This window comes from Oreochromis niloticus, linkage group LG11 (genome assembly GCF_001858045.2).
Source record: "Oreochromis niloticus isolate F11D_XX linkage group LG11, O_niloticus_UMD_NMBU, whole genome shotgun sequence".
Lineage (NCBI taxonomy): Eukaryota > Metazoa > Chordata > Actinopteri > Cichliformes > Cichlidae > Oreochromis > Oreochromis niloticus.
The window spans coordinates 33,373,455-33,387,849 of NC_031976.2; the positions used below are offsets into that span (position 1 = coordinate 33,373,455).

The window sequence follows — 14,395 nt, forward strand, 5'->3', positions numbered from 1 at the left end:
ATAAGTCTCCTAGTTTTGTCTTCTGTAGGTTGTGTGCTAGCCAAGCAAAGGACATCAAGAGCTTGTCAACCAGAAGCTCGGGGTCTTCAGTGGTGGCAACAGAATTAGAAGTGAGAAGAGTACAAGGGGAATTGTTGACTTGAGTAAAGATGGCAATGAAAGACATAGCGGGACGCTGAAGTGGAAAGTGCAGCAGAAGAGCATGAGCCAGGTTTGGTGCGGCATGAAGACCACGCGCAGATGAGATCAGTCAACAGAAGAGGAGTGGAATTGACTGGGCCACTAACTTGTTCTTTAAGTCCTTAGACTCTCATGCTAGCGTGTGCTAATGCTAATGTACCTGTGGAGCAAAGGGCAAGAAAGCCAAATGAGGTTCCACTGAGACTTGAACTCAGATCACTGGAGTCAAAGTCCAGAGTGCTCACCATTACACCATGGAACCCTGCTGACTGAAGAAAAAAGTTGTCTGTCAAACACCCATAAAACTGTAGTTCCTGGTAAACTGATGGAGATTTTACATGGCCGACAACAGTTTGCGTGTCATACCTACCTACTGCAAATCCCAGCTTGACGTGACTCTGGCAGCGCCTCGCAGGTCCTCGTTAGTATAGTGGACAGTATCTCCGCCTGTCACGCGGAAGACCGGGGTTCGATTCCCCGACGGGGAGTGAGCAGTCTCCTTCTCTGCTCTGCCTTTTACCTGGAATGACCACACACCCTTTAATCGCACGCTACGTGCATTTCTTGCACGGAGTCCATCATTCAAAAAGACCCTGTGGAATTTCTCCCCCACATCCTAGTCAATCTAATAATCTAGTCCTATAATGGGCTTGAAAAAACATCAATTCCACCTGTGCGCTCACAAGTCAAAAATGTCTTCTAGGCAAGAGCTCCCATGAGAAGAGATGCTAGTCCAAGAGAACTCTGCTTGTCCAGCGTTTTCTCCGCTTTACTTGCGTCCCTATTGACAAATAAGTCTCTTGGCTTGTCTTCTGTAGGTTGTGTGCTAGCCAGACAAAGAACATCAAAGAGCTTGTCAACAAGAAGATCAGCTCCCACGAGAAGAGATGCTGTCTCGAGATCACAATTTGGATTGTCAATATAACCATAACTGGGGGAATGCTTGAAAAATTACACAAATGGGAGTTCCCCGCTTCTCACTAGTGCTACATGATCTGTCATAGCAGTCCTCAAATGTAAGAAGGCATCGAAATGCCCCTCTAATGAGGAGAGGGCACGCACGCTCCGTTTCCGTAGTGTAGTGGTTATCACGTTCGCCTAACACGCGAAAGGTCCCTGGTCCGAAACCAGGCGGAAACATGCTTCCTTGTTTCCCCATACAAAAGTGTCTGCCTGCAGGCATTGCTTTATCTTGTGGGGTTGTACTGCTGTTTGGGACACACAGGAGAGAAAGTACTCAAACCTTGTTCAGGGCTCTGACGTTGTAACCTTTGGATGCTCATGTTGCTAAAAAGTTGTCTATAGCCCAAATTTCAGAAAATTTCACACAAATCAACATGTCTAGAGTCACCATATTTACTGAAGATGCAGGCACAGACTAAGGTCTTGGAAATGAGTGGCTCTAGCTGGCCTGCACAGGACTTGGGCCTATTTTCAGCCAATGCACAACGCGATGAAACACATGGCTCTTTAGGCAACATTTCTGCTGCTCGAGGTTCTGGGGTCTTAGGGCAGCATATGTTGTGCTGCGCTTGCTTCAGAGAACTCCTAAATGTCAAAAGTTTAAGTGAGCCTAACATGGAGACTATAGTTCAGATTCCTTGCTAGCGAGCGTCTGTCTCTTCTTCATGGCTCCTTCCGTTCAAGGACATGATAGTAACATGCCATCAGATTTGTCAGATTGGCCAGATTACTCATTGAGACACATTGCAAAGCCAAGCAAGTCATCGCTCACCGTTTCCGTAGTGTAGTGGTTATCACGTTCGCCTCACACGCGAAAGGTCCCCGGTCCGAAACCGGGCGGAAACATGGATGTTTTGCTTCTTTGGTCACAAGGGAAATGATGTTCACTGTTTAGACAACTCTGCTTGTCCAGCATTTTCTCTGTTTTACTTGCGTCCCTATTGAGAAATAAGTCTCCTAGTTTTGTCTTCTGTAGGTTGTGTGCTAGCCAAGCAAAGGACATCAAAGAGCTTGTCAACCAGAAGCTCGGGGTCTTCAGTGGTGGCAACAGAATTAGAAGTGAGAAGAGTACAAGGGGAATTGTTGACTTGAGTAAAGATGGCCAATGAAAGACATAGCGGGACGCTGAAGTGGAAAGTGCAGCAGAAGAGCATGAGCCAGGTTTGGTGCGGCATGAAGACCACGCGCAGATGAGATCAGTCAACAGAAGAGGAGTGGAATTGACTGGGCCACTAACTTGTTCTTTAAGTCCTTAGACTCTCATGCTAGCGTGTGCTAATGCTAATGTACCTGTGGAGCAAAGGGCAAGAAAGCCAAATGAGGTTCCACTGAGACTTGAACTCAGATCACTGGAGTCAAAGTCCAGAGTGCTCACCATTACACCATGGAACCCTGCTGACTGAAGAAAAAAGTTGTCTGTCAAACACCCATAAAACTCTACGTTCTGGTAAACTGATGGAGATTTTTACATGGCCGACAACAGTTTGCGTGTCATACCTACCTACTGCAAATCCCAGCTTGACGTGACTCTGGCAGCGCCTCGCAGGTCCTCGTTAGTATAGTGGACAGTATCTCCGCCTGTCACGCGGAAGACCGGGGTTCGATTCCCCGACGGGGAGTGAGCAGTCTCCTTCTCTGCTCTGCCTTTTACCTGGAATGACCACACACCCTTTAATCGCACGCTACGTGCATTTCTTGCACGGAGTCCATCATTCAAAAAGACCCTGTGGAATTTCTCCCCCACATCCTAGTCAATCTAATAATCTAGTCCTATAATGGGCTTGAAAAAACATCAATTCCACCTGTGCGCTCACAAGTCAAAAATGTCTTCTAGGCAAGAGCTCCCATGAGAAGAGATGCTAGTCCAAGAGAACTCTGCTTGTCCAGCGTTTTCTCCGCTTTACTTGCGTCCCTATTGACAAATAAGTCTCTTGGCTTTGTCTTCTGTAGGTTGTGTGCTAGCCAGACAAAGACATCAAAGAGCTTGTCAACAAGAAGATCAGCTCCCACGAGAAGAGATGCTGTCTCGAGATCACAATTTGGATTGTCAATATAACCATAACTGGGGGAATGCTTGAAAAATTACACAAATGGGAGTTCCCCGCTTCTCACTAGTGCTACATGATCTGTCATAGCAGTCCTCAAATGTAAGAAGGCATCGAAATGCCCCTCTAATGAGGAGAGGGCACGCACGCTCCGTTTCCGTAGTGTAGTGGTTATCACGTTCGCCTAACACGCGAAAGGTCCCTGGTCCGAAACCAGGCGGAAACATGCTTCCTTGTTTCCCCATACAAAAGTGTCTGCCTGCAGGCATTGCTTTATCTTGTGGGGTTGTACTGCTGTTTGGGACACACAGGAGAGAAAGTACTCAAACCTTGTTCAGGGCTGTGACGTTTGTAACCTTTGGATGCTCATGTTGCTAAAAGTTGTCTATAGCCCAAATTTCAGAAAATTTCACACAAATCAACATGTCTAGAGTCACCATATTTACTGAAGATGCAGGCACAGACTAAGGTCTTGGAAATGAGTGGCTCTAGCTGGCCTGCACAGGACTTGGGCCTATTTTCAGCCAATGCACAACGCGATGAAACACATGGCCTCTTTAGGCAACATTTCTGCTGCTCGAGGTTCTGGGGTTCTTAGGGCAGCATATGTTGTGCTGCGCTTGCTTCAGAGAACTCCTAAATGTCAAAAGTTTAAGTGAGCCTAACATGGAGACTATAGTTCAGATTCCTTGCTAGCGAGCGTCTGTCTCTTCTTCATGGCTCCTTCCGTTCAAGGACATGATAGTAACATGCCATCAGATTTGTCAGATTGGCCAGATTACTCATTGAGACACATTGCAAAGCCAAGCAAGTCATCGCTCACCGTTTCCGTAGTGTAGTGGTTATCACGTTCGCCTCACACGCGAAAGGTCCCCGGTCCGAAACCGGGCGGAAACATGGATGTTTTGCTTCTTTGGTCACAAGGGAAATGATGTTCACTGTTTAGACAACTCTGCTTGTCCAGCATTTTCTCTGTTTTACTTGCGTCCCTATTGAGAAATAAGTCTCCTAGTTTTGTCTTCTGTAGGTTGTGTGCTAGCCAAGCAAAGGACATCAAAGAGCTTGTCAACCAGAAGCTCGGGGTCTTCAGTGGTGGCAACAGAATTAGAAGTGAGAAGAGTACAAGGGGAATTGTTGACTTGAGTAAAGATGGCCAATGAAAGACATAGCGGGACGCTGAAGTGGAAAGTGCAGCAGAAGAGCATGAGCCAGTTTGGTGCGGCATGAAGACCACGCGCAGATGAGATCAGTCAACAGAAGAGGAGTGGAATTGACTGGGCCACTAACTTGTTCTTTAAGTCCTTAGACTCTCATGCTAGCGTGTGCTAATGCTAATGTACCTGTGGAGCAAAGGGCAAGAAAGCCAAATGAGGTTCCACTGAGACTTGAACTCAGATCACTGGAGTCAAAGTCCAGAGTGCTCACCATTACACCATGGAACCCTGCTGACTGAAGAAAAAAGTTGTCTGTCAAACACCCATAAAACTGTAGTTCCTGGTAAACTGATGGAGATTTTTACATGGCCGACAACAGTTTGCGTGTCATACCTACCTACTGCAAATCCCAGCTTGACGTGACTCTGGCAGCGCCTCGCAGGTCCTCGTTAGTATAGTGGACAGTATCTCCGCCTGTCACGCGGAAGACCGGGGTTCGATTCCCCGACGGGGAGTGAGCAGTCTCCTTCTCTGCTCTGCCTTTTACCTGGAATGACCACACACCCTTTAATCGCACGCTACGTGCATTTCTTGCACGGAGTCCATCATTCAAAAGACCCTGTGGAATTTCTCCCCACATCCTAGTCAATCTAATAATCTAGTCCTATAATGGGCTTGAAAAAACATCAATTCCACCTGTGCGCTCACAAGTCAAAAATGTCTTCTAGGCAAGAGCTCCCATGAGAAGAGATGCTAGTCCAAGAGAACTCTGCTTGTCCAGCGTTTTCTCCGCTTTACTTGCGTCCCTATTGACAAATAAGTCTCTTGGCTTTGTCTTCTGTAGGTTGTGTGCTAGCCAGACAAAGAACATCAAAGAGCTTGTCAACAAGAAGATCAGCTCCCACGAGAAGAGATGCTGTCTCGAGATCACAATTTGGATTGTCAATATAACCATAACTGGGGGAATGCTTGAAAAATTACACAAATGGGAGTTCCCCGCTTCTCACTAGTGCTACATGATCTGTCATAGCAGTCCTCAAATGTAAGAAGGCATCGAAATGCCCCTCTAATGAGGAGAGGGCACGCACGCTCCGTTTCCGTAGTGTAGTGGTTATCACGTTCGCCTAACACGCGAAAGGTCCCTGGTCCGAAACCAGGCGGAAACATGCTTCCTTGTTTCCCCATACAAAAGTGTCTGCCTGCAGGCATTGCTTATCTTGTGGGGTTGTACTGCTGTTTGGGACACACAGGAGAGAAAGTACTCAAACCTTGTTCAGGGCTGTGACGTTTGTAACCTTTGGATGCTCATGTTGCTAAAAAGTTGTCTATAGCCCAAATTTCAGAAAATTTCACACAAATCAACATGTCTAGAGTCACCATATTTACTGAAGATGCAGGCACAGACTAAGGTCTTGGAAATGAGTGGCTCTAGCTGGCCTGCACAGGACTTGGGCCTATTTTCAGCCAATGCACAACGCGATGAAACACATGGCCTCTTTAGGCAACATTTCTGCTGCTCGAGGTTCTGGGGTTCTTAGGGCAGCATATGTTGTGCTGCGCTTGCTTCAGAGAACTCCTAAATGTCAAAAGTTTAAGTGAGCCTAACATGGAGACTATAGTTCAGATTCCTTGCTAGCGAGCGTCTGTCTCTTCTTCATGGCTCCTTCCGTTCAAGGACATGATAGTAACATGCCATCAGATTTGTCAGATTGGCCAGATTACTCATTGAGACACATTGCAAAGCCAAGCAAGTCATCGCTCACCGTTTCCGTAGTGTAGTGGTTATCACGTTCGCCTCACACGCGAAAGGTCCCCGGTCCGAAACCGGGCGGAAACATGGATGTTTTGCTTCTTTGGTCACAAGGGAAATGATGTTCACTGTTTAGACAACTCTGCTTGTCCAGCATTTTCTCTGTTTTACTTGCGTCCCTATTGAGAAATAAGTCTCCTAGTTTTGTCTTCTGTAGGTTGTGTGCTAGCCAAGCAAAGGACATCAAAGAGCTTGTCAACCAGAAGCTCGGGGTCTTCAGTGGTGGCAACAGAATTAGAAGTGAGAAGAGTACAAGGGGAATTGTTGACTTGAGTAAAGATGGCCAATGAAAGACATAGCGGGACGCTGAAGTGGAAAGTGCAGCAGAAGAGCATGAGCCAGGTTTGGTGCGGCATGAAGACCACGCGCAGATGAGATCAGTCAACAGAAGAGGAGTGGAATTGACTGGGCCACTAACTTGTTCTTTAAGTCCTTAGACTCTCATGCTAGCGTGTGCTAATGCTAATGTACCTGTGGAGCAAAGGGCAAGAAAGCCAAATGAGGTTCCACTGAGACTTGAACTCAGATCACTGGAGTCAAAGTCCAGAGTGCTCACCATTACACCATGGAACCCTGCTGACTGAAGAAAAAGTGTCTGTCAAACACCCATAAAACTGTAGTTCCTGGTAAACTGATGGAGATTTTTACATGGCCGACAACAGTTTGCGTGTCATACCTACCTACTGCAAATCCCAGCTTGACGTGACTCTGGCAGCGCCTCGCAGGTCCTCGTTAGTATAGTGGACAGTATCTCCGCCTGTCACGCGGAAGACCGGGGTTCGATTCCCGACGGGGAGTGAGCAGTCTCCTTCTCTGCTCTGCCTTTTACCTGGAATGACCACACACCCTTTAATCGCACGCTACGTGCATTTCTTGCACGGAGTCCATCATTCAAAAAGACCCTGTGGAATTTCTCCCCCACATCCTAGTCAATCTAATAATCTAGTCCTATAATGGGCTTGAAAAACATCAATTCCACCTGTGCGCTCACAAGTCAAAAATGTCTTCTAGGCAAGAGCTCCCATGAGAAGAGATGCTAGTCCAAGAGAACTCTGCTTGTCCAGCGTTTTCTCCGCTTTACTTGCGTCCCTATTGACAAATAAGTCTCTTGGCTTTGTCTTCTGTAGGTTGTGTGCTAGCCAGACAAAGAACATCAAAGAGCTTGTCAACAAGAAGATCAGCTCCCACGAGAAGAGATGCTGTCTCGAGATCACAATTTGGATTGTCAATATAACCATAACTGGGGGAATGCTTGAAAAATTACACAAATGGGAGTTCCCCGCTTCTCACTAGTGCTACATGATCTGTCATAGCAGTCCTCAAATGTAAGAAGGCATCGAAATGCCCCTCTAATGAGGAGAGGGCACGCACGCTCCGTTTCCGTAGTGTAGTGGTTATCACGTTCGCCTAACACGCGAAAGGTCCCTGGTCCGAAACCAGGCGGAAACATGCTTCCTTGTTTCCCCATACAAAAGTGTCTGCCTGCAGGCATTGCTTTATCTTGTGGGGTTGTACTGCTGTTTGGGACACACAGGAGAGAAAGTACTCAAACCTTGTTCAGGGCTGTGACGTTTGTAACCTTTGGATGCTCATGTTGCTAAAAAGTTGTCTATAGCCCAAATTTCAGAAAATTTCACACAAATCAACATGTCTAGAGTCACCATATTACTGAAGATGCAGGCACAGACTAAGGTCTTGGAAATGAGTGGCTCTAGCTGGCCTGCACAGGACTTGGGCCTATTTTCAGCCAATGCACAACGCGATGAAACACATGGCCTCTTTAGGCAACATTTCTGCTGCTCGAGGTTCTGGGTTCTTAGGGCAGCATATGTTGTGCTGCGCTTGCTTCAGAGAACTCCTAAATGTCAAAAGTTTAAGTGAGCCTAACATGGAGACTATAGTTCAGATTCCTTGCTAGCGAGCGTCTGTCTCTTCTTCATGGCTCCTTCCGTTCAAGGACATGATAGTAACATGCCATCAGATTTGTCAGATTGGCCAGATTACTCATTGAGACACATTGCAAAGCCAAGCAAGTCATCGCTCACCGTTTCCGTAGTGTAGTGGTTATCACGTTCGCCTCACACGCGAAAGGTCCCCGGTCCGAAACCGGGCGGAAACATGGATGTTTTGCTTCTTTGGTCACAAGGGAAATGATGTTCACTTTTTAGACAACTCTGCTTGTCCAGCATTTTCTCTGTTTTACTTGCGTCCCTATTGAGAAATAAGTCTCCTAGTTTTGTCTTCTGTAGGTTGTGTGCTAGCCAAGCAAAGGACATCAAAGAGCTTGTCAACCAGAAGCTCGGGGTCTTCAGTGGTGGCAACAGAATTAGAAGTGAGAAGAGTACAAGGGGAATTGTTGACTTGAGTAAAGATGGCCAATGAAAGACATAGCGGGACGCTGAAGTGGAAAGTGCAGCAGAAGAGCATGAGCCAGGTTTGGTGCGGCATGAAGACCACGCGCAGATGAGATCAGTCAACAGAAGAGGAGTGGAATTGACTGGGCCACTAACTTGTTCTTTAAGTCCTTAGACTCTCATGCTAGCGTGTGCTAATGCTAATGTACCTGTGGAGCAAAGGGCAAGAAAGCCAAATGAGGTTCCACTGAGACTTGAACTCAGATCACTGGAGTCAAAGTCCAGAGTGCTCACCATTACACCATGGAACCCTGCTGACTGAAGAAAAAAGTTGTCTGTCAAACACCCATAAAACTGTAGTTCCTGGTAAACTGATGGAGATTTTACATGGCCGACAACAGTTTGCGTGTCATACCTACCTACTGCAAATCCCAGCTTGACGTGACTCTGGCAGCGGCTCGCAGGTCCTCGTTAGTATAGTGGACAGTATCTCCGCCTGTCACGCGGAAGACCGGGGTTCGATTCCCCGACGGGGAGTGAGCAGTCTCCTTCTCTGCTCTGCCTTTTACCTGGAATGACCACACACCCTTTAATCGCACGCTACGTGCATTTCTTGCACGGAGTCCATCATTCAAAAAGACCCTGTGGAATTTCTCCCCCACATCCTAGTCAATCTAATAATCTAGTCCTATAATGGGCTTGAAAAAACATCAATTCCACCTGTGCGCTCACAAGTCAAAAATGTCTTCTAGGCAAGAGCTCCCATGAGAAGAGATGCTAGTCCAGAGAACTCTGCTTGTCCAGCGTTTTCTCCGCTTTACTTGCGTCCCTATTGACAAATAAGTCTCTTGGCTTTGTCTTCTGTAGGTTGTGTGCTAGCCAGACAAAGAACATCAAAGAGCTTGTCAACAAGAAGATCAGCTCCCACGAGAAGAGATGCTGTCTCGAGATCACAATTTGGATTGTCAATATAACCATAACTGGGGAATGCTTGAAAAATTACACAAATGGGAGTTCCCCGCTTCTCACTAGTGCTACATGATCTGTCATAGCAGTCCTCAAATGTAAGAAGGCATCGAAATGCCCCTCTAATGAGGAGAGGGCACGCACGCTCCGTTTCCGTAGTGTAGTGGTTATCACGTTCGCCTAACACGCGAAAGGTCCCTGGTCCGAAACCAGGCGGAAACATGCTTCCTTGTTTCCCCATACAAAGTGTCTGCCTGCAGGCATTGCTTTATCTTGTGGGGTTGTACTGCTGTTTGGGACACACAGGAGAGAAAGTACTCAAACCTTGTTCAGGGCTGTGACGTTTGTAACCTTTGGATGCTCATGTTGCAAAAAGTTTCTATAGCCCAAATTTCAGAAGATTTCACACAAATCAACATGTCTAGAGTCACCATATTTACTGAAGATGCAGGCACAGACTAAGGTCTTGGAAATGAGTGGCTCTAGCTGGCCTGCACAGGACTTGGGCCTATTTTCAGCCAATGCACAACGCGATGAAACACATGGCCTCTTTAGGCAACATTTCTGCTGCTCGAGGTTCTGGGGTTCTTAGGGCAGCATATGTTGTGCTGCGCTTGCTTCAGAGAACTCCTAAATGTCAAAAGTTTAAGTGAGCCTAACATGGAGACTATAGTTCAGATTCCTTGCTAGCGAGCGTCTGTCTCTTCTTCATGGCTCCTTCCGTTCAAGGACATGATAGTAACATGCCATCAGATTTGTCAGATTGGCCAGATTACTCATTGAGACACATTGCAAAGCCAAGCAAGTCATCGCTCACCGTTCCGTAGTGTAGTGGTTATCACGTTCGCCTCACACGCGAAAGGTCCCCGGTCCGAAACCGGGCGGAAACATGGATGTTTTGCTTCTTTGGTCACAAGGGAAATGATGTTCACTGTTTAGACAACTCTGCTTGTCCAGCATTTTCTCTGTTTTACTTGCGTCCCTATTGAGAAATAAGTCTCCTAGTTTTGTCTTCTGTAGGTTGTGTGCTAGCCAAGCAAAGGACATCAAAGAGCTTGTCAACCAGAAGCTCGGGGTCTTCAGTGGTGGCAACAGAATTAGAAGTGAGAAGAGTACAAGGGGAATTGTTGACTTGAGTAAAGATGGCCAATGAAAGACATAGCGGGACGCTGAAGTGGAAAGTGCAGCAGAAGAGCATGAGCCAGGTTTGGTGCGGCATGAAGACCACGCGCAGATGAGATCAGTCAACAGAAGAGGAGTGGAATTGACTGGGCCACTAACTTGTTCTTTAAGTCCTTAGACTCTCATGCTAGCGTGTGCTAATGCTAATGTACCTGTGGAGCAAAGGGCAAGAAAGCCAAATGAGGTTCCACTGAGACTTGAACTCAGATCACTGGAGTCAAAGTCCAGAGTGCTCACCATTACACCATGGAACCCTGCTGACTGAAGAAAAAAGTTGTCTGTCAAACACCCATAAAACTGTAGTTCCTGGTAAACTGATGGAGATTTTTACATGGCCGACAACAGTTTGCGTGTCATACCTACCTACTGCAAATCCCAGCTTGACGTGACTCTGGCAGCGCCTCGCAGGTCCTCGTTAGTATAGTGGACAGTATCTCCGCCTGTCACGCGGAAGACCGGGGTTTGATTCCCTGACGGGGAGTGAGCAGTCTCCTTCTTTGCTCTGCCTTTTACCTGGAATGACCACACACCCTTTAATCGCACGCTACGTGCATTTCTTGCACGGAGTCCATCATTCAAAAAGACCCTGTGGAATTTCTCCCCCACATCCTAGTCAATCTAATAATCTAGTCCTATAATGGGCTTGAAAAACATCAATTCCACCTGTGCGCTCACAAGTCAAAATGTCTTCTAGGCAAGAGCTCCCATGAGAAGAGATGCTAGTCCAAGAGAACTCTGCTTGTCCAGCGTTTTCTCCGCTTTACTTGCGTCCCTATTGACAAATAAGTCTCTTGGCTTTGTCTTCTGTAGGTTGTGTGCTAGCCAGACAAAGAACATCAAAGAGCTTGTCAACAAGAAGATCAGCTCCCACGAGAAGAGATGCTGTCTCGAGATCACAATTTGGATTGTCAATATAACCATAACTGGGGAATGCTTGAAAAATTACACAAATGGGAGTTCCCCGCTTCTCACTAGTGCTACATGATCTGTCATAGCAGTCCTCAAATGTAAGAAGGCATCGAAATGCCCCTCTAATGAGGAGAGGGCACGCACGCTCCGTTTCCGTAGTGTAGTGGTTATCACGTTCGCCTAACACGCGAAAGGTCCCTGGTCCGAAACCAGGCGGAAACATGCTTCCTTGTTTCCCCATACAAAAGTGTCTGCCTGCAGGCATTGCTTTATCTTGTGGGGTTGTACTGCTGTTTGGGACACACAGGAGAGAAAGTACTCAACCTTGTTCAGGGCTGTGACGTTTGTAACCTTTGGATGCTCATGTTGCTAAAAAGTTGTCTATAGCCCAAATTTCAGAAAATTTCACACAAATCAACATGTCTAGAGTCACCATATTTACTGAAGATGCAGGCACAGACTAAGGTCTTGGAAATGAGTGGCTCTAGCTGGCCTGCACAGGACTTGGGCCTATTTTCAGCCAATGCACAACGCGATGAAACACATGGCCTCTTTAGGCAACATTTCTGCTGCTCGAGGTTCTGGGGTTCTTAGGGCAGCATATGTTGTGCTGCGCTTGCTTCAGAGAACTCCTAAATGTCAAAAGTTTAAGTGAGCCTAACATGGAGACTATAGTTCAGATTCCTTGCTAGCGAGCGTCTGTCTCTTCTTCATGGCTCCTTCCGTTCAAGGACATGATAGTAACATGCCATCAGATTTGTCAGATTGGCCAGATTACTCATTGAGACACATTGCAAAGCCAAGCAAGTCATCGCTCACCGTTTCCGTAGTGTAGTGGTTATCACGTTTGCCTCACACGCGAAAGGTCCCCGGTCCGAAACCGGGCGGAAACATGGATGTTTTGCTTCTTTGGTCACAAGGGAAATGATGTTCACTGTTTAGACAACTCTGCTTGTCCAGCATTTTCTCTGTTTTACTTGCGTCCCTATTGAGAAATAAGTCTCCTAGTTTTGTCTTCTGTAGGTTGTGTGCTAGCCAAGCAAAGGACATCAAAGAGCTTGTCAACCAGAAGCTCGGGGTCTTCAGTGGTGGCAACAGAATTAGAAGTGAGAAGAGTACAAGGGGAATTGTTGACTTGAGTAAAGATGGCCAATGAAAGACATAGCGGGACGCTGAAGTGGAAAGTGCAGCAGAAGAGCATGAGCCAGGTTTGGTGCGGCATGAAGACCACGCGCAGATGAGATCAGTCAACAGAAGAGGAGTGGAATTGACTGGGCCACTAACTTGTTCTTTAAGTCCTTAGACTCTCATGCTAGCGTGTGCTAATGCTAATGTACCTGTGGAGCAAAGGGCAAGAAAGCCAAATGAGGTTCCACTGAGACTTGAACTCAGATCACTGGAGTCAAAGTCCAGAGTGCTCACCATTACACCATGGAACCCTGCTGACTGAAGAAAAAAGTTGTCTGTCAAACACCCATAAAACTGTAGTTCCTGGTAAACTGATGGAGATTTTTACATGGCCGACAACAGTTTGCGTGTCATACCTACCTACTGCAAATCCCAGCTTGACGTGACTCTGGCAGCGCCTCGCAGGTCCTCGTTAGTATAGTGGACAGTATCTCCGCCTGTCACGCGGAAGACCGGGGTTCGATTCCCCGACGGGGAGTGAGCAGTCTCCTTCTCTGCTCTGCCTTTTACCTGGAATGACCACACACCCTTTAATCGCACGCTACGTGCATTTCTTGCACGGAGTCCATCATTCAAAAGACCCTGTGGAATTTCTCCCCCACATCCTAGTCAATCTAATAATCTAGTCCTATACTGGGCTTGAAAAAACATCAATTCCACCTGTGCGCTCACAAGTCAAAAATGTCTTCTAGGCAAGAGCTCCCATGAGAAGAGATGCTAGTCCAAGAGAACTCTGCTTGTCCAGCGTTTTCTCCGCTTTACTTGCGTCCCTATTGACAAATAAGTCTCTTGGCTTTGTCTTCTGTAGGTTGTGTGCTAGCCAGACAAAGAACATCAAAGAGCTTGTCAACAAGAAGATCAGCTCCCACGAGAAGAGATGCTGTCTCGAGATCACAATTTGGATTGTCAATATAACCATAACTGGGGGAATGCTTGAAAAATTACACAAATGGGAGTTCCCCGCTTCTCACTAGTGCTACATGATCTGTCATAGCAGTCCTCAAATGTAAGAAGGCATCGAAATGCCCCTCTAATGAGGAGAGGGCACGCACGCTCCGTTTCCGTAGTGTAGTGGTTATCACGTTTGCCTTACACGCGAAAGGTCCCTGGTCCGAAACCAGGCGGAAACATCCTTCCTTGTTTCCCCATACAAAAGTGTCTGCCTGCAGGCATTGCTTTATCTTGTGGGGTTGTACTGCTGTTTGGGACACACAGGAGAGAAAGTACTCAAACCTTGTTCAGGGCTCTGACGTTTGTAACCTTTGGATGCTCATGTTGCTAAAAAGTTGTCTATAGCCCAAATTTCAGAAGATTTCACACAAATCAACATGTCTAGAGTCACCATATTTACTGAAGATGCAGGCACAGACTAAGGTCTTGGAAATGAGTGGCTCTAGCTGGCCTGCACAGGACTTGGGCCTATTTTCAGCCAATGCACAACGCGATGAAACACATGGCCTCTTTAGGCAACATTTCTGCTGCTCGAGGTTCTGGGGTTCTTAGGGCAGCATATGTTGTGCTGCGCTTGCTTCAGAGAACTCCTAAATGTCAAAAGTTTAAGTGAGCCTAACATGGAGACTATAGTTCAGATTCCTTGCTAGCGAGCGTCTGTCTCTTCTTCATGGCTCCTTCCGTTCAAGGACA

At 46.8% G+C, this 14,395-nt stretch overlaps 27 non-coding genes across 27 annotated transcripts; 20 read left to right on the forward strand and 7 right to left on the reverse strand.

The window, feature by feature from the left end:
• Window positions 1–370: 370 nt before the first annotated feature.
• On the reverse strand, window positions 371–442 carry trnaq-uug (transfer RNA glutamine (anticodon UUG)). The gene has a single exon. It is a non-coding gene; the product is annotated as a tRNA-Gln (tRNA).
• A 154-nt stretch (window positions 443–596) lies between these two features.
• Window positions 597–668, forward strand: trnad-guc (transfer RNA aspartic acid (anticodon GUC)). Its single transcript has one exon. It is a non-coding gene; the product is annotated as a tRNA-Asp (tRNA).
• A 579-nt stretch (window positions 669–1,247) lies between these two features.
• On the forward strand, window positions 1,248–1,320 carry trnav-aac (transfer RNA valine (anticodon AAC)). The gene has a single exon. It is a non-coding gene; the product is annotated as a tRNA-Val (tRNA).
• Window positions 1,321–1,916: 596 nt separating this feature from the next.
• On the forward strand, window positions 1,917–1,989 carry trnav-cac (transfer RNA valine (anticodon CAC)). Its single transcript has one exon. It is a non-coding gene; the product is annotated as a tRNA-Val (tRNA).
• Window positions 1,990–2,463: 474 nt separating this feature from the next.
• On the reverse strand, window positions 2,464–2,535 carry trnaq-uug (transfer RNA glutamine (anticodon UUG)). The gene has a single exon. It is a non-coding gene; the product is annotated as a tRNA-Gln (tRNA).
• A 155-nt stretch (window positions 2,536–2,690) lies between these two features.
• On the forward strand, window positions 2,691–2,762 carry trnad-guc (transfer RNA aspartic acid (anticodon GUC)). The gene has a single exon. It is a non-coding gene; the product is annotated as a tRNA-Asp (tRNA).
• Window positions 2,763–3,341: 579 nt separating this feature from the next.
• Window positions 3,342–3,414, forward strand: trnav-aac (transfer RNA valine (anticodon AAC)). The gene has a single exon. It is a non-coding gene; the product is annotated as a tRNA-Val (tRNA).
• Window positions 3,415–4,012: 598 nt separating this feature from the next.
• On the forward strand, window positions 4,013–4,085 carry trnav-cac (transfer RNA valine (anticodon CAC)). The gene has a single exon. It is a non-coding gene; the product is annotated as a tRNA-Val (tRNA).
• Window positions 4,086–4,558: 473 nt separating this feature from the next.
• trnaq-uug (transfer RNA glutamine (anticodon UUG)) lies at window positions 4,559–4,630 on the reverse strand. Its single transcript has one exon. It is a non-coding gene; the product is annotated as a tRNA-Gln (tRNA).
• A 155-nt stretch (window positions 4,631–4,785) lies between these two features.
• trnad-guc (transfer RNA aspartic acid (anticodon GUC)) lies at window positions 4,786–4,857 on the forward strand. Its single transcript has one exon. It is a non-coding gene; the product is annotated as a tRNA-Asp (tRNA).
• A 578-nt stretch (window positions 4,858–5,435) lies between these two features.
• Window positions 5,436–5,508, forward strand: trnav-aac (transfer RNA valine (anticodon AAC)). Its single transcript has one exon. It is a non-coding gene; the product is annotated as a tRNA-Val (tRNA).
• Window positions 5,509–6,106: 598 nt separating this feature from the next.
• Window positions 6,107–6,179, forward strand: trnav-cac (transfer RNA valine (anticodon CAC)). The gene has a single exon. It is a non-coding gene; the product is annotated as a tRNA-Val (tRNA).
• Window positions 6,180–6,653: 474 nt separating this feature from the next.
• trnaq-uug (transfer RNA glutamine (anticodon UUG)) lies at window positions 6,654–6,725 on the reverse strand. The gene has a single exon. It is a non-coding gene; the product is annotated as a tRNA-Gln (tRNA).
• A 153-nt stretch (window positions 6,726–6,878) lies between these two features.
• On the forward strand, window positions 6,879–6,949 carry trnad-guc (transfer RNA aspartic acid (anticodon GUC)). The gene has a single exon. It is a non-coding gene; the product is annotated as a tRNA-Asp (tRNA).
• Window positions 6,950–7,528: 579 nt separating this feature from the next.
• Window positions 7,529–7,601, forward strand: trnav-aac (transfer RNA valine (anticodon AAC)). The gene has a single exon. It is a non-coding gene; the product is annotated as a tRNA-Val (tRNA).
• Window positions 7,602–8,198: 597 nt separating this feature from the next.
• On the forward strand, window positions 8,199–8,271 carry trnav-cac (transfer RNA valine (anticodon CAC)). Its single transcript has one exon. It is a non-coding gene; the product is annotated as a tRNA-Val (tRNA).
• Window positions 8,272–8,745: 474 nt separating this feature from the next.
• Window positions 8,746–8,817, reverse strand: trnaq-uug (transfer RNA glutamine (anticodon UUG)). Its single transcript has one exon. It is a non-coding gene; the product is annotated as a tRNA-Gln (tRNA).
• Window positions 8,818–8,971: 154 nt separating this feature from the next.
• trnad-guc (transfer RNA aspartic acid (anticodon GUC)) lies at window positions 8,972–9,043 on the forward strand. The gene has a single exon. It is a non-coding gene; the product is annotated as a tRNA-Asp (tRNA).
• A 578-nt stretch (window positions 9,044–9,621) lies between these two features.
• On the forward strand, window positions 9,622–9,694 carry trnav-aac (transfer RNA valine (anticodon AAC)). Its single transcript has one exon. It is a non-coding gene; the product is annotated as a tRNA-Val (tRNA).
• A 596-nt stretch (window positions 9,695–10,290) lies between these two features.
• trnav-cac (transfer RNA valine (anticodon CAC)) lies at window positions 10,291–10,362 on the forward strand. Its single transcript has one exon. It is a non-coding gene; the product is annotated as a tRNA-Val (tRNA).
• Window positions 10,363–10,836: 474 nt separating this feature from the next.
• On the reverse strand, window positions 10,837–10,908 carry trnaq-uug (transfer RNA glutamine (anticodon UUG)). Its single transcript has one exon. It is a non-coding gene; the product is annotated as a tRNA-Gln (tRNA).
• Window positions 10,909–11,063: 155 nt separating this feature from the next.
• Window positions 11,064–11,135, forward strand: trnad-guc (transfer RNA aspartic acid (anticodon GUC)). Its single transcript has one exon. It is a non-coding gene; the product is annotated as a tRNA-Asp (tRNA).
• Window positions 11,136–11,712: 577 nt separating this feature from the next.
• trnav-aac (transfer RNA valine (anticodon AAC)) lies at window positions 11,713–11,785 on the forward strand. Its single transcript has one exon. It is a non-coding gene; the product is annotated as a tRNA-Val (tRNA).
• Window positions 11,786–12,383: 598 nt separating this feature from the next.
• On the forward strand, window positions 12,384–12,456 carry trnav-cac (transfer RNA valine (anticodon CAC)). The gene has a single exon. It is a non-coding gene; the product is annotated as a tRNA-Val (tRNA).
• A 474-nt stretch (window positions 12,457–12,930) lies between these two features.
• On the reverse strand, window positions 12,931–13,002 carry trnaq-uug (transfer RNA glutamine (anticodon UUG)). Its single transcript has one exon. It is a non-coding gene; the product is annotated as a tRNA-Gln (tRNA).
• A 155-nt stretch (window positions 13,003–13,157) lies between these two features.
• On the forward strand, window positions 13,158–13,229 carry trnad-guc (transfer RNA aspartic acid (anticodon GUC)). The gene has a single exon. It is a non-coding gene; the product is annotated as a tRNA-Asp (tRNA).
• A 579-nt stretch (window positions 13,230–13,808) lies between these two features.
• trnav-uac (transfer RNA valine (anticodon UAC)) lies at window positions 13,809–13,881 on the forward strand. The gene has a single exon. It is a non-coding gene; the product is annotated as a tRNA-Val (tRNA).
• The last annotated feature ends 514 nt before the right edge of the window (window positions 13,882–14,395 follow it).